This window comes from Sapajus apella, unplaced genomic scaffold, assembly GCF_009761245.1.
Source record: "Sapajus apella isolate SASKATOON/1434 unplaced genomic scaffold, GSC_monkey_1.0 scaffold74, whole genome shotgun sequence".
In the NCBI taxonomy this organism is placed as follows: Eukaryota; Metazoa; Chordata; class Mammalia; order Primates; family Cebidae; genus Sapajus; species Sapajus apella.
In genome coordinates, this window is record NW_022437014.1 from 9,215,881 (window position 1) to 9,237,708 (window position 21,828).

The 21,828-nt window shown below is 38.3% G+C and overlaps 1 long non-coding RNA gene across 2 annotated transcripts in view; it reads right to left on the minus strand.

The window, feature by feature from the left end:
• Positions 1-19,245, minus strand: part of LOC116532102 — a 39,465-nt gene extending 20,220 nt beyond the window's left edge. The window contains exons 1-3 of one of the 2 annotated variants that reach the window (XR_004260714.1): positions 18,134-19,245; positions 11,547-11,614; positions 11,448-11,511 (exon numbers count right to left, since the gene is read on the minus strand). This is a non-coding gene — a long non-coding RNA (uncharacterized LOC116532102). Of the gene's footprint in view, positions 1-10,123; positions 11,512-11,546; positions 11,615-18,133 lie in introns of those variants that run through there. The other variant, XR_004260713.1, reaches the window with a different exon arrangement.
• Positions 19,246-21,828: the final 2,583 nt, after the last annotated feature.

Below are 21,828 nucleotides of genomic sequence, written 5' to 3' on the forward strand. Positions count from 1 at the left end.
TCTCTTGCCTTAGTCTCCCGAGTAGCTGGGATTACAGGCATGAGCCACCACACCAGTTAATCTTTGTGTTTTTAGTAGAAATGGGGTTTCACCCTGTTGGCCAGGCTGGTCTCGAACTCCTGACCCCAGGCGATCTGCCCACCTCGGCCTCCCAAAGTGCTGGGATTACAGATGAAAGCCACTGCACCTAGCCTAGTTTCCATCTTGAAACTATGCTTAAAATCCCCTATACCTTAACTTTATTAGATTATTCCCCAAGGCACATCTTTCTTGGCAAAAAAATGAAGACAGTTTTGTATACTAACAACTATTAACTATTAATACTCTGGAAGCTTCTCCTGTTTTTTTTTTTTTTTAAGAGCCTGTTTTAAATTTTAAAAACTTTTTAGTATTGAAATATTCAAAATACACATAAAAGTGAGGAGAATAATGTAATGAATTCCCCTTGGACTTATCACCCAGCTTCAAGAGTTATCATCACCTTCTTAATCTTGGTTCATCTCTCTTCCTCTCCACTCACACATAGTTTTTTTCTAGAGTACTGAAAAAATTTCAGACATCATCTCATTTAACCCATAAATACTTCAATATCTGAAAGCTTTTTGAACCTAAATTCATCAAAAAAATGATGAATTTAGATGAAAACTCTTACATAATCCTAGTAATACACAATGTAACTGATTTTACTATTCTACCATGGTATCTATGCGCTTTCTTTGACGTCACATGGAGCTGGGGTAGAGAGAACAACCGATTCTTTTTCCTGAAGTACAGCAAATGGAAAATTTCAAACGTGGGTCATAAAATGGGACCCAAGTCAGAGATGACTTGGATCAGGTGCCAATGACACCTTTACATGATATTATATGACAAAGGCCAGTGGGCCTTTACATGATATTTTGTAGTCTCCTCATTGGAATACCTTACCAGAACAAATATACCTCATTTTCATGAGGATATTATTTGTCACCATCATCAACAATGCCTGCTAGCCTGTGGGAAGGGTACATATGAAGTTTAGAGTTCTGCATACAAAGATGTTAATACAGGATAGATGAAACTCTTCTTTATAAAAGCACAAAGCGAGGGACACACAGACACTTCCGACTAAAACAATTGATTAAAAAAATAAGCCATCAAGACACAAAAGGACATAGAAGACCCTTAAATATATATCACTAAATAAAAGAAGCCAATTTGAAAAGGCTACATACTATATGATCCAACTATATGACATTCTGAAAAAGGCAAAACTACAGAGATAGAAAAAAATCAGTGGTTGCCAGAGGTTCTGGGGAATGAAGATGGCCGGGTGGAGCACAGGAGATTTTTAGAGCAGTGAAACTATTCTGTATGATATTGCAGTGTTGGATACATGATGTCAGGCCCTTATTAAAACCCATAGGGCCGTACAATACAAAGAGTGACCCTTCATGTAAACTATGGACTTCAGTTGATCATAATGTATCAATTAGTTATTAAAATCTTGCATTAGTGTAGTCTAAGGGCTGCATTAGTTGAAGGTGGGGCAGGAGAGAAGGAGTGTATGGGAATGCTATCTTTTAAACTCATTTTTCTGTAAACCTAAAGCTGCTCTAAAACATAGTCTATTGATTCTTTAAAAACTGAATTGGTGTTTCTGAGAAAAGTTTGGTGTAAGAAAAAAATGATTAGGATTCCAGAGAAAATTGAATTTTCTTTAAGATAGAAATTTTCTTATTTTAAGGTAGAAATCTGGTTTCCATATTTTTGCTAAGATCAGAAGAAACTTTGCATCTTGTCACCCATAAATATTAGTTTTATGTATTTGTCATGTACTCATTATGTATTTATGAGTTTTATGGATTTGTCATGTTGATTTTTTTTCTGACTCTTTTTGCACTATTATAAAATAAGACTTTTTTTCCTCTTAACTTCTATAATATGCTTTCAAGATGTAATTCATTAGTATAAAAGGATTATGGGTGGGGTTTTTTTTGTTTGTTTTTAAGAGTGGACTTTAAGAGAGCTTCATCCTTAAACTAACAGACTTTTCCAGGCTGCAGAGGCATCCAGATACCTTCACGTGAACAACCATCTTTAGATGCTCTACCTAAAATCTTCCTCCAAACCACCAGTCTCTGCCTTAGAGTATTGCAGTTGCCCCCTGACTGGTTTTCCTGTTTGGCCCTGTTCCACACTTGCCACTTATTCTTAGCAGAGCTACCAGATGGATTTCAATAAAGTCAGATCATGCCATGACTCTAAAATCCTGGAAGGAGCCCCGTCTAGTCTGCTCCAGCCACACAAGCCTTTTTGCTGTCCCTTGACTTTGCCGTTTCCGGTCCCTCTACCTGGAGTGCTCTTCTCATGGATATACCTCTGGCTTGCTCCTTCACTTGCTTCAGGTGTTTCCTTACAGGTCATTTGTTCAACTGGTCCTGCATTAACTACTGTATTTCACGTTTGACTTCTTTTCCACTTTTGATCTGTAGCACTTCTTCTATACTATTTTGTTTATTCATTTATCTATTGTGTTTACTCTCTGTCTCTTTTCCCTAAACCATAAATACCATTCAGGCAGGGATTTTGTCCACTTTGTTTACTGCTGCAGTCTCAATAGGTAAAACTTACTTGAAATGTAAAATACGCTCAGTAAATGTTTATTGAACAAGTAAAATAATAAATGATGCTCTTTAAGAGCAAACTTCTTGAGGTTTCTGTAGCAACACCCATAATAAATCTGGGACACTTTCTGGAACAATTTACTTTCACATGGTTTTCATAGACATGGACCTATTTTTAATCCCACTTTCTAATGGAAATGGCTCTAAATATGTATTCCACAGCTATAGAATGTAAGGAATATCAAATGTGGCCTCCAATTCTTTTGAATAATTTTTGAGGACTTATAAGACAGATGTCATAATTATGTAAACAATAATTTTATTCCAAGAGCAACTGTTACATTTAACACTCTTTCCATGTTTTTATTGGTGGTAACGATGTCCAATTTTTTTGAAGTGGTATTTCCAGATCCATATACTTGTTGCATATTTTCCATACCAGCTTTATGATACAGTGTCTTCCAAAGTAGTAGTTAGATTAAAAGTTACCTATTTATTACCTTTTTAAAATCAAAGAATGATTGTGCATTTGCAATGTTTTTTTTGTTTTTTGTTTTTTGTGTTTTTTTTGAGACAGAGTCTCGCTCTTGTTACCCAGGCTGGAGTGCAATGACGCGATCTCGGCTCACCGCAACCTCCGCCTCCTGGGTTCAGGCAATTGTCCTGCCTCAGCCTCCTGAGCAGCTGGGATTACAGGCACGCGCCACCATGCCCAGCTAATTTTTTGTAGCTTTAGTAGAGACGGGGTTTCACCGTGTTGACCAGGATGGTCTCGATCTCTTGACCTCGTGATCCACCCACCTCGGCCTCCTAAAGTGCTGGGATTACAGGCGTGAGCCACCGCGCCCGGCCTGCAATGTTATTTAACAGGTAGGCAGAGAGGAGCTTTTAACCATGCAACTGGTTTAAATAATATCTGCCTCAATCAGTTGAGTTTATACTGACATCTGGAGGCCAAGCCTTGGCACTACATCAGTGCTATTACCCATTTCAGAGCCCATCATAGTAATTAATGCCTCTAAACTTCTTTAAAGTAAGTAAAAATCTGAAACATCTAAAAATAGCAAAAAGTCTTTAAAAAAAAAAAAAAGAGGATTGAACTTTTTACCTTCTACCTAAAGCTCTGTTTGTGAAATTTTTAGTGTGAATTTGGGAAAAGAGGAACAGTGATGATGAGGAACACCTGAGTGCCCAGTAGTTACCGGGCAGCACATGAGTGCTCTCTTTGCAGCAACCCGTTCAATCTTCAGACCACCCTGTGAGACAAGGACTATTATTATCCCCATTCTACAGTTGAGATCAAGGCTCAGAGGGTTAGTAATTTCTCAGTGTCACTTAACTAGTCTTGATTGGGAAGAGCTTGAACCCAAATCCATGTGACCAAATCCCCAGGTCTGGCACTCTTGGAGATGGACCAGTTTACACTGTTGCAGAGATTCTTCAACAAGGATTGTGCTAAATAGCATAGTTATCTTTAAAATTGCAGTTATTGGTCGGGTGAGGTGGCTCATGCCTGTAATTGCAGCATTTTGGGAGGTCAAGGTGGGCGGATCACTTGAGCCCTGGAGTTCAAGACACGCCTACGTAACATGGTGAAATCCTATCTCTACCAAAAAATACAAAAATTAGCTGGGCATGGTGGTACATGCCTGTGGTCCTAGCTACCTGGGATGCTGAGGTAAGGGGTCACTTGAACCCAGGAGGTGGAGGTTGCAGTGAGCCAGTATTGCACCAGGCACTCCATCCAGGGTGACAGAGGGAGGCCCTATCTCAAAATAAATAAATAAAATGAAAATAAAATAGCAGTTATATTGCACTGTATTTTTGTCAAAGGACATTCCTATGAAGAATAAGTATTTTGGGTCATTCTTACAAGGAACCAAGATATATAGCTTCCTAAGTCATAAGCCCTCGAAATAGACCATCAAGAATGTCACCTAGAAGGAGGCTTGGTGGAAGCAGGCAGGAGTGTCTCAAACAATCATTTCCTAAAATGAAGTCTAAGGTCTATTTTTTTGATACCTAATCTTTACACATATTAATGGGGTATGCGTGAAATTTTGCTACATGCCTAGAATGCGTAAGCCAGGTATTGAGGATATCCATTGCCTCCAACATCTATTTCTGCAGTGCTTTCTTGGGCTAAAGGAGTTGGGACTACCCCTATTTTAGTGGAGACCTGAAGGGCTATTTATTCAAGGCCCATGTTTGTGAAGGGGCTCAAATGTAGATCTGCAAATGAGGTAGACTGATGACACTGAAAGATGTTGTATCGTTTTAAGCTTCTGTTCCATTAACTGATTTTCCAGCTCCATTACATGGAACAATGATTTCTATGAATGTTATCTTTTAAATAGCAGTTATATTCCATTATATTTTTTCTAAGTATTAATTTGTTAAGTGTATTCATGCTATACTTCACCTATTATAACTCTATTTCAGCATTCAAAACTTTTTTAATAAACTAAGAGCCTCCAAAGATGTAAGGGACCCAGGCCTCTGTAGCCCATTTAAATGCCCAAAGTAGACAGCTCTGCACTTCCACAAATGTGCTCGGAACATTTAGCCAAGAAAGTGTTGATCTGTGCTTTAAGGACTCTCTTCTTAAACTCAGCCTTCTCTTCTAGGAAGTAGTTCCACTAAAGTATCATCAGGCCTTTGTTGATAAGTTAAACCACTCAAAAACTACAGGTTGGAAATAATGTATAAGAAACTAGAAAAGGATACTTTGCTTTTGGAAGGTGGCTGATTAAGTAATGAACTTCACCCAGAGCAGTTTGGTTAGCGCCGTTCCTGTACTTAGCTAAAAGGACTTAGCTGACTTCAGTGTCTCTCAACGATTTAATACTTCTAATAATGAGGGCATGCTTATTGTAGAAAGGGAAAAAACAATTTTTTTTATATTAAAGTGGTGAGAATTAACGGACATCTCAAAAAAAGGGAACAATGTATTTTTCATTCAAAATTCATTGTAGGACTGGCAAATGTCAGTAGGCACAATGTTTTCTCTCCTCCTATTCCTAGCCATATGCCCAGAGATCAGAAATGATGAGGGCACTCCTTACACTTCATCCCTCCAAGTTTTCCTTCATTACAAACTTGTCAACTCAATCTGTTGATGATAGCAGTCTGGCAAGAGCCGGTATCTGTCTACCAGCTTGGGAGAGAAAGGAAGATCTGTTAGGACTAAGATGCCTGCCTCTGTTATTGTGCTATAGGCAATCCTGTAAACCAATTAAAAGTGCTCATTCTGAAGCCCCTTTTGGCTCCTCTTTTGGAGCAATATCATCAGCCATTGTTATTATTACTATTTACAGGAGAACCAAGTGTAAATAAGGTGGTAGTAAGCTGACAACCTGACGTCACCCTTGACTTCTTACATTTCTTCACACAAGTCACCCAACCTCTCCCGTCAAGTTTTCTGTATATGTGTGTATATATACACATTATATATAAAATGATTTGAGTGCTTTTATGAAGAATAAAAAAGAGTGGGTGGCCAACTTTTACATATCTACTCAAGTTGACCACCTGGTCATTTTATTCTTCATAAAAGCACTCAAATCATTACATGATTTCCATTCACACCATCACTGACATATCAAGGTGCTCATTTTTCACCTAGATCATTGTAATTGTCTTCCTGTCTCTAAAACACAACCCTCAAATGTTCCTTGTACATTACAGTTAGAGTGAGCAGGCTAAAGGTGATCTCTCTTATGTTAAATAGACCTAAGCTTGAACTACAGTCCTGTTACTTACTAACTGGGTAACCTTGGGCAATTTATTAGCTCTCAATTTTCCACATCAGTAAAATGAGGACGATGACCATACTTAGCACATGAAGTGTGATTGCAATGAATAAAAATATATCAGAATCACAATGGAAAATCACACATTCAAATGGGGTAATTGAGGATCATTTAATAAAGGAACTATTTACAGACTGGAATGAGGGTAGTCATAAGAAATGATGAAATACCCCAATATTGGAAAAATAAAAGTCATTACCACTGTAGGCTCGAAAAGGCAAAGAAGAGAATAGATACCCGAACCCAGAGAAAATATTGAGTTGTAGTTGTGGGAGAGGACACTGACAAGTACTTTAACAGAAGCAAGCAACTGTCCTTTGATGACCCAGCAGAGGTAAACCTGAGGAATGCAATGCTCTAAAATCCCTCTCTTCTCTTCATCTGATCTACTGCCAGTATTTCCCATTCACCAAATCAAAACAGACGCAAAGGGCAAGTCTGCCTATTGATGCAGCCACCACGTTCAGTATGTGAGACTCAGAGCAGAGGGCAGAATAGTGGAGAGTGGAACTGGAAGGCCGCCAGTGGCTCCCTAGAACACAGTGCATGTAAGGCACTTAATACTGCGACTTCAGGATGCAAAACTTCTTGGGTCTTGCGCCAATAACACAGATAAAGCGGATAAACTAAAAACCCTAGTTTTCTGTAGAGCCATTGAGCCGTGGACACAAGGAAGCCCTGATGAATGAATTCACAAGAAGAATGAGCCCTTCATAGGTCAGCAGAGCTCTCTGGCAGCTCACCCCTGGGGCAAATGCAGAGGTGTCTGGCTGAGGACAGGGCCTGCCAGAAATGAAGAGGCTACAGGGATAATGAGAAAAAAACCGAGCCCTTAACTTCAGCTGAGCTGGTGGGACTAATCTGAGGAGTCTAGCTCCAGGCCAAAGTTCTATATGTGGCCATTCAAGCCTGACCACAGGCAATTACAAGGCTTTGCCTGGCAGGCCTCATAAGGGGAAGCTGTCCTCCCACACCAGTCTTGGTACACAGCCAGGGCATTGCAGTCTCTGGAGGGGGTTGCAGGAAAGGACTCAGGCACCCCTGGGCCAAACATGCTCATTTACCTATTTTCATGTCTAGCCTAGGCGCCTGCATTTGAAGGCTTATTTATGGGGGTCCTCAGCTGAGGTACGTTTTGGGCAACTCTGCCAAGACCTCCTCACTGCAAGGCCTTGACTAAGACATGTTTCTTCACTGTGACTTAACACTTCCACTCCTAGCCCTTACCCGTCTGTCTCCCCACAGCCTCCTGAATCCATAAAATGAGAGGATCCTTTTGTTCACAGCCCCTTGGCAGTGAAACAATCCCCTTGTCTACACTGCTGAACCTCACCCAATACTGTTCCGCAGGGGGAAATGAAACATTGAGGAGACAGCACCTATCATCCTGTCTCTTGCTTACTCTATCATAGAAACTGACTAAAAAGTTTATCATTACTTTCAGTTTGTCTTCTTGTCCTGAGTAACCACCTCAACACACAGGAGCTCAACAAGACCAGAATTTGAAAGAGATACAAATACAAAAATGAAAGTGAGAAAATTACAGCAGATGCCTCAGAAATAAAAAGGATCATAAGAGACTCTCATGAAAATTTTATGCCAACAAATAGGATAACTTAAAGGAAACAGATAAATTCCTGGAAAAAAACAACCTACCACAATTGTAAATCTGTTAGATTGTAAATAATGAGGAAGATTCAGTCAGGAAGAAAAAGAAATCCTGGAAAGAAATGTAGCAAACAAAAGATTGAAGAAGTAATCAAAGCCTTTCAAAAAATAAAAGCCCAGAACCAGATAGCTTCACAGTTAAATTCTACCAAAGAATTAATACCAATACTTCTAAAACTCTTCCAAAGAATAGAAATAGAGATAATACTTCCAAACACATCTTATAAGGCCAGTATCACCTTGATACAAAGCCAAAGACATTTCAAGAAAAGAAAACAACAGGCTAATTTCTGTAATGAATATTGATGCAAAAATGCTAAAAAAAAATTAACAAACCTAATCCAACAATACATCAAAAAGATTATACATCATGACCAAATGGGATTTATCCCTGGTGTGCAAGCCTGTTTTAACATATGCAAATTAATCAATGTAACACATCATATTATCAGAATGCAAGATAAAAAATATGTGATCCTCTTTAATTGATGCAGAAAAAACATTTGACAGAATCTAACATCTTTTCTTGATAAAAACTCTCAACAGTTTAGGTATAGAAGGAAAACACCTCAACAGAATAAAGGTCATCTATGAAAAACACACAGCTAACACTATAACAATAGGGGGAAACTGAAAGCATTTCCAATAAGATACAGTACAAGGCAGAATGCTCACTCTTGCCACTTCTATTCAACATAGTTCTATAAGTCCTAGCAAGAGCAATGAGAAAAGAAAAAGAAATAAAAGGTATCTAAACTGAAAAAGAAGTCAAATTATCCCTATTTGCAGATGAAATATTCCTATATGTAAACAACCTTAATGATTCTTAAATAGTCTTAGATTCCATAAAATCCCACTTAAATTAATAATTGAATCCAGTGATTTGCAATATAGAAAAATCAGTAACTAAGATCAGAGCAGAACTGAAGGAGAGAGAGACGCAAAAAACCCTTCAAAAAAATCAAATCCAGGAGCTGATTCTTTTTAAAGATTAACAAAATAGACCACTAGCCAGATTAATAAATAATAAAAGAGAGAAGAATCAAATAGATGCAATAAAAAAAAATAAAGGGACATCACCACTGATGATGACTTAAAGTCACCAACTTCATTAGCTTCTAATAAGAGAGTTAGCCTGTCTTTTGAAGCTTTGAAGCCAGCATTGACTTCTCCTCTCTTGCTATGAAAGTCCTGGATGACATCTTTCAACGTAAGATTGTTCCCCCTGCAATTAAAATCTGTTGTTTTGTGTCGCCACTTTCATCAATGACCTTAGCTTGATCTTCTGGATAACTTGCTGCAGCTCGTTGATCATCACTTACTGCTTCACCTTGCACTCATGTTATAGAGATAGCTTCTTTCCTCAGACCTCATGGAGCAACCTCTGCTAGCATCAGACTTCTGCAGCTTCCTTACCTTTTTCAGCCTTCACAGAATCGAAGAGTTAGAGCCTTGCTCAGGCTTAAGGGAATGATCTGGCTGGTTGGATCTTCTATCCAGACCACTAAAATTGTCTCCATATCAGCAATAAAGCTGCTTCACTTTCTCATCATTTGTGTATTCACTGAATTAGTGCTTTTCATTTCCTTTAAGTACTTATGCTTTGCATTCACAACTTGGCCGTTGGGTGCAAGAGGCCTAGTTTTCAGCCTTTCTCAGCTTTCAACATGCCTTCCTCACTAAGCTTAACCCTTTCTAGCTTTTGACTTAAAGTGATAGACGTGAACCTCTTCCTTTCACTTGGATGCTTAGGGGTCTTTTTGAGGTTATTAATTGGCCTAATTTCCATATTGTTGTGTTTCAAGAATAGAGAGGCCCAAGAAGAGGGTGAGAGATGGGAGAATGGATGATCAGTAGAACAGTGAGAACACACACACATTTACCAATTAAGGTCATTGTCTTATTTGGGCATGGGTGGTGGTACCCCAAAACCATTACAATAGTGACATCAAAGATCACCAATCACACATCACCATGATAAATATAATGACAATAAAAAAACCCTGAAATATTGTGGGAATTACCAATATACGACACAGAAATAGTGAGCTCATGCTGTTGGAAAAATGCTTCCAAGAGACTTGCTCCATGGGTTGCCACAAACCTTCAATTTGTAAAAAAAAAAAAACACTATTATCTGTGAAGTACTATAAAGCAACATGCAATAAAATGAGGTATGCCTGTGCTCTCCCATGAGCTGATTTCTCTGGACTTTACTTCCTTAGATTGAGGAAGTAACACCAGCCAGAGTCCGCTTTGACCCAGCAATGCTCTTTCCTGAGAAGGCCTGGGGCAGCTTGCTTAGACCGGGCCTGTGTGGACATCAAGCTGATCTTTTAATATCACGCTTAAGCCAGCGAGTATGAGCTCAGAGCGGAAGGGAAAGGAGTGTCCTGTCTCGGTTGGCCACTCACATTGGATAATGTAAGCGCAAGGGATTGTTGCCAAAGTGCAGCCTGGTTCACAGGAATACAGGGACACAAAGCCTCATGGTAACTAACAAGCACAAACGTTTGCCTGGCCTTGTCCCCTCGGTGTATCTCCTTGTGGGATACCTGGAATATCCGGAGTGGACTATCTGTCCATGTCATTTCTCTTTACTTCACTTTGCCCCAACTAAACACACACTTTCCTTTAAGATTTCCAAACAGCCTCTCCTAATCATATACAAAAGTGTAAGAAATCATACACTAAAGAAAGTGAAACAGCCTATAATCTATCACCTTAAATAATTTCTTGCCCTTAGCAGTGTCAACAGAGCATTGTGAAGTAACAAAGCTCAGCACCTAGGATCAGAAGAAGTGAATTCAAGTTGATAACTTTCTCCTAGAAAATCTAGAGGTGAGATTTGCTCATACCTCATAAAATGGTTCAGATAATCAATAAAATTGTCTCAAAACTGCATTTATACTATAATATTCTATAAGTGTTCTTTGAAATAATATTCCTATTTTCTGTAGAAGAAAAATAAAGCACTATAGATAATATTTTGGTCTGAATACCCTTTTATTCAGCTAGGAGTTCCAAAAATATAGGCAAGAATTTTAACATAATATTTTGACGCATACCATTTTAATATAGAATTTGTATTTGCGTAATGAAGTTTCAGTAAGTCAGTTGTTACGTATGTTTTACATATAAGCCTGTGTTTTGGATACCAGAGAGGTATACATACAGTGGAGTAATAAACAGAACACCAAATATATATTGAGAAGGCCACAGATATACCTACACATATACATATATATATACTTTTTATTATGTATTTAGCAAGAATTTATTAGGTGTTGTGTACATATTTTAAGTAAGGTTGTGAACCCAAGTATATGTAAGAAAACAAAAAATATTTAGTAAACATTACCTCTCCCATTCCCATATTCTGAAGGTATTTCCAAAGTCCTGAAAATGGCGGTGACCCTGCCTTCCTCACAAAATTCAAGAATATGATAGTTTGAGGGACCCCCATTAAAGCATAGAAAATACAGAGTATCTGACCAGTAAGAGTTCTGGGAGCAATTGACCTGTAACCTGATGGACGACAAGAGACAAATTTAATATCTGCTCAATACTCCTTGAAACATGTGCTTTTGGTGCATAGGTGTGGGTAATATTTTGTTATACAGCCCCAGCAGCACACACAGCATGCGAGAGAAAAAACGTGTGATCCAGTCACTTTACATTCAGAAATTTCTCCTAAGGAAATGACCAGAAAAGTGAGAAGAATGCAGGAATATCACTGAAGCATTATTTGTGAGTGAAAAATGGAAACTAATATAAGTGTCTAACATAACAAGGAATTTACTGAGTAAAATGAAATAATAAAATACTTTCTAATCTTTAAGAATTGCAGTATGAAAGTGTATTCAATGATATGGAAAACTGATCATAATACATTGCTGAATTTTAAAAAGGCTTTTTTTGTGGGTTCAGCTATAACCATTCACAACACCTATTTATGGAAAAAAGAAAAATGAAAAAATTTGCTATTTAGCACATAGTGAAGCTTGAATAATCCTTTCTGTTACTGTTGGATGAGCCAATTTCTATTACTGCATCTAATTTTAATTTACACATATTGATATTTGCTGCTTCAGGCACAGCACAAAATTTAACAAAGTCTGGTTTCTCTAAATTGTGTATTTGGGGTTGCTTTTGTCAAAACATATTACACACAAACACACACACACACACACAGAATGATGATGTAAAGAAATGTATCCCTTCTGTGCTCATCGCCCTTGGGTTCAATTTTTATTTTCAATGATATAAAAAGGAAAAAAGAATGCAACATCACAAAAAAAGAAAAAGAAAGAAGAATGCTATGCCAAAGTCTCACAATCATTTATGAGGTTTGCACAAAATCTCCCTGGGTGCTGTGATCATATTTTAGACAGCCTGGCAATGTTAAAGTCATTTCAACAAATGAGAAGCTTATGGACATTTGAAGTCAGGTCTAAACTCATATAAATTTGCAGTTTGCCTTAATTCACATTTGGTTAAGAGAAAATAATTTGTTTTAAGAATAAAAGAAAAACAGGCTTATTGACTATATTCAGGTATTAAGGGCTATGTCCATTCCTTAGGATAGCTGGTATTTTAATTCTGTTATAAGATAAAAATCACAGAACATCAGAGAGAGTGGTCAAATGGTTTCACCTCCCTTAATTCTCTATTAAACAGGACCATTGGCTGCTGCCTAACTGCCTGAGGCTAGGATCCTTCAACTGCCCTGGCTCACAGCTGGAGTGGCTCACTGGGACAGGGCAGCTGATGACAAAATGCATGCCCACCATTCATCCAGGCCTCTGGAGCATCACTAGGCTCTGCAGGAGTCAGATCTCTGTGTTACTTTCCTCAGGGCACAAACCACATGTCATGGACATACCCAGTCCCAAAACTTACCTTTTGTAGGCCCCTGGAATCCAAGCCTCTCCCAATTCTTTAACTGAGCTATTACAAGCAAAGGAGATCATTTTCCTGGAAAGTTGGAGGCATTAATCACATTCTCCTCCATAACTGAGGACATGCAGCCTATTTTTAGTAAGGGAAAATATGTCTGAACATGCCACTCTTGGAAATAATAGTTATTAAACTCTTATGTTCCCAGGAGAAGGAAAATTCCATGGGAGTGCCAGAGGTCTCCGACAGTCTAAAGTGGTGTTTCCCAGGAACCTCCTGAGGGTCTTTCACAGCCACTACCTTAAACTATGCTGGATGTTTTTGTAAACCCTAATGGTTCTTAGTTAATATCAAAATACGCTAGAATTGTCTGAAGTTTAGTAGAGACCTATGGTAACTTTTTGTTTTTGACAAGTTCTAGCTGAATTCCAGAGAGACCTGTGGACATTTTATCAAGAGTCCTGGGGCGTCTGGCTAGTCTGGCTTTGCCACTTATCCCAGTGTCTTGGGAAACTAGGTAGAAACACCACTGCCGAGTCCACCCACTGAAGGAAAAAGGTGCGCAGAATTTGTTATGGAAGAGACAAAAGGTGTACAGAATTTGTTATGGAAGAGGCAAATAAGAGAGATGCTGCATATGTTATTGCGTTCGATCTCAAAAATAAAAGCAGTGTCTGGATTTGCAGGATGAAGGAGCTATGGTTCGTGTAGATAAGGTTCCATGTTACTTTAAAAAATTTAAATGATTGGCATCATTTGAAACATTTATTTAAAAAAACTAAATTAAACTAAAATTAAGACTTCTCTCCTGGCCCTCAAAAATATTTTTAGAGATATGCCCTGGTCTGCAATTTTCCCCTCACCTGTAACTATCTTACTCCTTTGCATTGGCTTGCTCTTGTCTTTCTGTCTCCTGCCACTGTTGGGACTTATCTTTCATTCATTCTGACCAGATGAAAGAAAAACTGGTGCTATTATTTATATATGTTTAGGAAAATACATAGGAGGCCAATCTATAAAATGTTTTATCTACAGCAGTGTAGATAATTAAAACTCCAAATTTAAAACTCCAAAAACAAAGCCCCTTCATCCCTTACCTGTAAAAAGATTTCAACTTCTACAGTTATGTAGGGATAGTTTGCCATTGAAGGTGCTTTGGCCTCTCAAATGAAATTTTTCAGCACTTCATGAGATGTCTGTCTCCAAAGTTTGAAATATTTTTGCCCCCATCAAGTAATAGCTCACAAAAGCCATCATCAGTATGCATTTAGAGGCTTTAAAAACAAACATTTCTATTAGAAAATGAAATAGCAGTGGAATGAGAGGTACAGGAAGCCAAATTGCTTTAATTTAAAATGTCGCTATCCCCAAAACTAAAAACCAAACAGTAAACAACAAAATAGTCGTCTGCCCATCAAGGAAAACAGCAGTCTTGTGATTTAATAAATATACACAAAAAATCTAAAAATATTCATAACAAAATAACATTTGAATTTCAATTGCATTCTGACTTGAAATAGCCTGGAATGTGAAAATTCAGGGGGTGGGGAAAATCTGTTTCTGGGGAATGTTATTAACAGTTAACTTATGAGTAGAGGAGGAATGTGGTCAAGTACTACTGTTTATATTGGACTTTTAGAAGCAGGTGAGTCCAAGACAACTCATTTCTGGAGAAATGTTTACTGTAGATTTAAAACATGTATTTTTAATTAGTTTGCCCAATCAAGTTGAATTTGGATGGATTGTCTATCCTGAAGTCTCTTTTTCCAGTCCTCACTTCCCATTCCACTCTGTGCTGATCACCATGAGCAAAGAAAAACTTTATTTACTTAGTAAAAATGTACCCATTTTCTTGATGAGACCTGGCTGTAATATTAAGACAAAGCAGCCAAATAACTACCTTGCTTTTCAAAGGCTACAGTAACCAGAACAGCATAGCACTGGAACAAAAACAGGTATGTACACCAATGGAACAGAACGGAGAACTCAGAAATAAAACTGCACATCTACAACCATCTGATCTTGACAAAGCTGACAGAACCAAGCACTGGGGAAAGGATACCCTATTTAACAAATGGTGCTGGGAGAACTGGCTAGCCATATGTAGAAAATTGAAACTGGACCCCTTCCTTACACGTTACACAAAAATTTACTCAAGAAAATTAAAGGCTTAAATGTAAAACCCAAAAATATAAAAACCCTAGAATAAAATCTAGGTAATACCATTCAGAACATAGGCATGGGCAAAGATTTTATTATGAAATCACCAAAAGCAATTGCAACAAAAGCAAAAATTGACAAATGGGATCTAATTAAACTAAAGAGCTTCTGCACAGCAAAAGAAACTATTCTCAGAGTGAACAATCTACAGAATGGGAAAAATTTTTTGCAATCTATCCATCTGACAATGGACAACGGTCTAATATCCAGAATCTACAGGAAACTAAAACAAATTTAACAAAATCTCTTATGAAAAAAAAAAAAAAAACATTAAAAAGTGGGCAAAGGACATGAGCAGATACTTCTCAAAAGAAGACATTTATGTGACCAACAAACATACGAATAAAAGCTTGACATCACTAATCATCAGAGAAATCCAAAGCAAAATCAAATGAGATGCCATCTCATGCCAGACAAAATGGCAATTATTAAAAAGTAAGGAAACAGCAGATGCTGGTAAGGTTGTGGAGAAACAGGAACACTTTTACACTGTTGGTGTGGATGTAAATCAGTTCAATCATTGTAAAAGACACTGTGGCAATTCCTCAAAGATTTAGAATTGGAAATACCATTTGACCCAGCAATCCCATTACTGGTATATACTCAAAGGAATAGAAATCATTCTATTATAAAGATACATGCACACGTATGTTCATAGTGGCACTGTTTACGATAGCAAGGACCTGGAACCAACCCAAATGCCCATGAATGATAGTCTGGACAAGGAAAATGTGGCACATATACACCATGGAATACTATGCAGCCATGAAAAGGAATGAGATTATGTGCTTTACAAAGACATGGATGAACCTGGAAGCCATTATTCTAAAACTAATGCAGGAACAGAAACCAAACATATTCTCACTTACAAGTGGGAGCTGAACAATGAGAACGCATGAAAACAGAAGGGGAACAGCACACACTGGGGCCTGTTGGGGAGGTTAGGGTAGGGGGAAAGCATCAGGAAAAATAGCTGATACATGTGAGGCTTAATACCTAGGTGATGGGTTGATAGGTGCTGCAAACCACCATGACATACACATTTATGTAACAAACCTGCATGTCCTGTATATGTACCCTGGACTTTAAAATAAAATAAAAATGGCTTTGATTTTCAGAAAAATTCTTTGGATATATCCATGATTTTTATATAGCTGTCCCATCAGATCAAACCTAACTCCCTACCAACCTCTTCCATCAGAAACTGAATTAGCTTTCAAGAGTATAAGCCATCAGCACTACGGGAAAATTTTGTTATTGTATGACTTACAACTAAAAATGATTCTTATACTTTGGAAATGACAAAATCATCACAATTCAAAACTCTTCCTCAAATAGGTAATTACTCAAGTCAATATGCCAATTAAAGCAAATACTTTAAAATACACCAATGTATAGATGGATTACATACACAATTTCTATGTATGTTTTCTTCAAAGAAAAGTTTAATCTCCCTATACACAGATAGTTCAACTTGTTCAAACAAGAAAAGTGATCATTTGTATTTTCTTCCAGATTTGTAGAATAATTATATTATTTGCTGGTCTGCTTAAACTAAAGAATAATATTAGTTTCCAAAAGCAAAGGAGCTAAGTTTTAATAGAATATATGAGATTTATTTTTATTTTTATTGTACTCTATGGCTAAGGAAAATAAAATTCTAAGATTCACCAAAAGCGTATGAAAAATAAGATGTATCCAGTGATTTGTCAAAAAGCATTTTTTTTATATTATTAGGAGTAAAAACAGCCCCAGAAAAGTCCTCACCCAAGAATAGGGCAGAGCTTATTGGGATAGGCTTTCACCCAGATAGAAGAGCATCTTAAAGCAGTCCTGCCTCTAACTGGAAATTTTCCTGTATCTTCCTTCTTCTCCATGGTACGTTTAGGCAATAGCCCATCAGCATCTGAGTGGTGATGTAGAACCCTTCTAAGTGATCTCATCTCAACATCACAGTTCTTTCTGGAACCTTGAGAGTGGCTAATTCTGCAGACAGACCTCTTGTAATAGTTTCAATATATTAGTTTCCTATTGGTGCTGTAACCAATCATCACAACCTTCGTGTCTTGAAACAACCCAAATTTATAATTACAGTTCTGGAAGTCATAAATTCAAAATGATCTCAGTGATACAAAGACAAGGTGTCAGAAAGTATTTTCTTTCAGGAGGCCCTGGAGAAAAATGTTTCCTTGTCTTTTGTAGTTTATAGACGCCATCTGTATTCCTTGGCCCATGCCTCTTCCTCTATCTGCAGAGTTGGCAGAGTTGGCAGGGTATCATCTTCAAATCTTCAAAAAAGCTGACTCTCCTGCCTCCCTCTTTCACTTATAAGGAAACTTGTGTATACACTGCATCCACCCTGCTAATACAGAGTAACACCCCCCATCTCAAGTCAGCTGATCGGCAACCTTACTTTGTCCCTTCTCAAGTAACACAACAAATCCACAGGTTTCTGGGATTAGATATGAGCATATTTGGCCAGGCATGATGGCTCACACCTGTAATCCCAGTGCTTTGCGAGGCCAAGGTGGGCAGATCACTTGAGGTCAGGAGTTCGAGACCAGCCTGGCCAAGATGGCAAACACCATCTTTACTAAAAATACAAAAATTAGCCAGGCATGGTGGTGTGCACCTGTAATTCCAGCTACTCAAGAGGCTGAGTTGCGGGGGGTGGAATTGCTTGAATCCAGGAGGCAGAGGTCGCAGTGAGCCGAGATCATGCCACTGCACTCCAGCCAGGGCACTGGAGAAAGACTCCATCTCAAAAGAAAAACATAAAAAGAAAAGAAAGGAGAGACGAGGAGGGGAGAAAGGAAAGGAGAGAGGAGAGACCAGAAAGGGGGAAGGGAGGAGGAAGAGGTTGATGGGAAGGGAAGGAGGAGAGGAGAACATCATTGTGAGGTGTGGGGAGTGTATTATTTTGCCTACCAATATTTCTCCAGTAGTCAATACCCCACAACTTCATCCCTATGACTTAAAATCTCTGGTTATGTGATCTTGAGCAAACCGCTTAATTTTTCTCCGCTTCAGTTGTCATCTCTAGTGGTGATGGTTTGAATCACAGCTCTGCCACTTACTTGTGACCTTGCAAGTTCTTAATCTGTATACGCTTTGGTTTCCTTTGCAGAGAGAACAGAAAAAGGATAACAATAACTAACTCACAGGTTATGATGATTAAACAAAACAATCCAATTAGAAATTCTGGCTCAAATTAGGGGCGTAATAAATGTAACTGGTTTGGGAACCATGTAAATTATTAGCATAGGGTCTGTTATATAGCAGGTGATCACTAAATTCAAAGAAGAATTATTAATAAGCAGTAACTAGTATTAATCATGTTAATCATTACTGTTAACATAGGCATTGCATCTTGTTTACCTTGTTATTTCCCACAATAAGTTTATAGTGATGTGTAGTGACCATATATCACTATTTATATTATATATAGGTAAGTAATATGTCTGCTGTATATGTCAGTAAGAATTCATTTGGTTAAAAGTGATATAAACCCATCTTAAATTTTCTTAAATGGAAACAATTTACCAGCCAACACATTTTTAAAATATAGGCATGGATGACCATTGAAGCAGAAGTTGGTACTTGCCTAGAAAACTACCTCTCTGAGAGCTTTTATCTGGCTTTGAGGACAGGCCCAGGCACAAAGCAGGGCAGGGAAGGAGTGTCAGAGAGTTAATGCCCCTGAAAACAGCCATAAATCAATGATACCTGGGGAGCTGATGAATAACTTCTCCAGGCTCCTCACCTCTCAGAGGGAATGACTCTGAAACCTGTCCTACAGTGTCTCACCAAGTTTCTTATCTGGGATTGAGCCCCAGTTGCCCACAGTATCAACATGCTTAAAAGTACATTTTTATTGTCTTCCTTTACTTCTCAATCTTCTTTCCCCACTCTCTTACCAGTATTCCCTGGGCTCACCTTCCAAATACATTGCTGGCACTCAACTTTATAACACTGCCGCAACACTTAGGCAGCACCCACCTCCCAGATATTGCTCTTACATGATGTCAAAACCAGGTCGGTCGGTCGGTCGGTCTCTCTCTCTCTCTCTCTTTCCCTCCCTCCCTCCCTCCTTCTCTCCCTCCCTCCTTTCTTTCCTTCCTCCTTTCCTTTCTTTCCTCCTTCCTTCCTTCCCTCCCTCCCTCCCTTCCTCCCTTCCTTTTTTGAATTATACTTTAAGTTCTGGGGTACATGTGCAGAGCGTGCAGGCTTATCACATAGTTATATACGTGCCATGGCGGTTTGCTGCATCCATCACCCCATCATCTACATTAGGTATTTCTCCTAATGCTAGCCTTCCCCTAGCCTCCCACCCCCAAACAGGCCTCTGTGTGTGATGTTCCCCTCCCTGTGCCCATGTGTTCTCATTGTTCAACACCCACTTATGAGTGAGAACATGCTGCGTTTGGTTTTCTGTTCTTTTGTTAGTTTGCTGAGAATGATGGTTTCCAGCTTCATCCATGTCCCTGCAAAAGACATGAACTCATCTTTTTATGGCAGCATAGTATTCCATGGTGTATATGCGTCACATTTTCTTGATCTAGTCTATCACTGATGGACATTTGGGTTGGTTCAAAGTCTTTGCTATTGTGAATGGTGTCGCAATAAACATACGTGTGCATATGTCTTTATAATAGAATGATTTATAATCCTTTGGGTGTATACCCAGTAATGGGATTGCTAGATCAAATGGTATTTCTAGTTCTAGATCCTTGAGGAATCACCACACTGTGTTCCATAATGGTTGATCTACTTTATGCTCCCACCAACAATGTAAAAGCATTCCTATTTCTCCACATCCTCTCCGGCATCTGTTGTCTCCTGACTTTTTAATCATCGCCATTCTAACTGGCATGAGGTGGTATCTCATTGTGGTTTTGATTTGCATTTTTCTAATGATCAATGATGATGAGCTTTTTATCATATGTTTGTTGGCTGCATAAATGTCTCCTTTAGAGAAGTGTCTGTTCAGATCCTTTGCCCCCTTTTTGATAGGGTGATTTGTTTTTTTCTTCTAAATTTGTTTAAAAGATCTTTGTAGATTCTGGATATTAGCCCTTTATCAGATGAGCAGATTGCAAAAATTTTCTCCCATTCTGTAGGTTGCCTGTTCACTCTCATGATAGCTTCTTTTGCTGCGCAGAAGCTCTTTAGTTTAATTAGATCCCATGTGTCTATTTTGGCTTTTGTTTCCCTTGCTTTTGGTGTTTTAGTCATAAAGTCCTTGCCTATGTCTATGTCATGAATGATATTGCCTATGTTTTCTTCCAGGGTTGTTATGGTTGTAGGTTTTACATTTAAATCTTTAATCCAACTTGAGTTAATTTTTGTATAAGGTGTAAGGAATGGATCCAGTTTCAGCTTTCTGCATATGGCTAGTCAGTTTTCCCAACACCATTTATTAAATAGGGAATCCTTTCCCCATTGGCTGTTTTTGTCAGGTTTATTAAAGAGCAGATGGTTGTAGATGTGTGGCATTATTTCTGAGGCCTCTGTTCTGTTCCATTGGTTGATATGTCTGTTTTGGTACCAGTACCATGCTGTTTTGATTACTGTAGCCTTGTAGTATAGTTTGAAGTCAGGTAGCATGATACCTCCAGGTCTGTTTTTTTGTTTGTTTGTTTTGTTTTGTTTTGTTTTGCTTAGGATTCTCTTGGCTATGTGGGCTCTTTTTTGGTTCCATATAAAATTTAAGGTGAAAACCAGGTCTTAATAAGGCATTCTACCTTAGTCTTAGGGGAGCCAAATAATCAATTTAATTGTGGTGTCCTTCTTGGACATTAGGAATCTTAGAAGAGTAAAGTGAAGAATGTTGGAGAGGTGGGAGTGGAGATTTCCTGAGTAGATGGGATTACAGGCGTGTGCCACCATGCCTGGCTAATTTTGTATTTTTAGTAGAGATGGGGTTTCTTCATGTTGGTCAGGCTGGCCTCAAACTCCAAACTTCAGGTCATCTGCCCACCGTGGCCTCTCAAAGTAATGGGATTACAGGCATGAGCCACTGCACCCAGCCTCTAGCAAACATTAAAAAAAATTTTTTTGATTTTTGTGGGCACATAGTAGGTTTATATATTTATGGGGTACATGAGATGTTTTGATACAAGCATGAAATGTGAAATAATCACATCATGAAGAATGGGTATCCATCACCTCAAGCATTTATCCTTTGTATTACAAGTAATCCAATTACATTCTTAGTCATCTTAAAACGTACAGTTAAGTTATTACTATATATAATCACTGTGTTATGCTATCTGATAGTAGGTGTTCATTCTATTTTATTTTTGTACCCATTAGCCATCTCCAGCATCCCACTACCCTTCGCCACCTCTGGAAACCATCTTTCTACTCTTTATGTCCATGAGTACAATTGTTTTGATTTTTAGATATCACAAATAAGTGAGAATCTAGCAAACTTTGTAAAAGGTGGTAAATCTATATATGACTTGGAAAGAGATCGGCTATGTAAAACAGAAAAGGAAGGGTATAGAAAGTGTGCTGATTTTATGTTTACATTTGTGTTTAAATGGATCAGCAAGTATGTTTTGGTATTGACTCAAAGTGATTGCATCTACCATCATGATAACAAGACAGGATTCACTCTG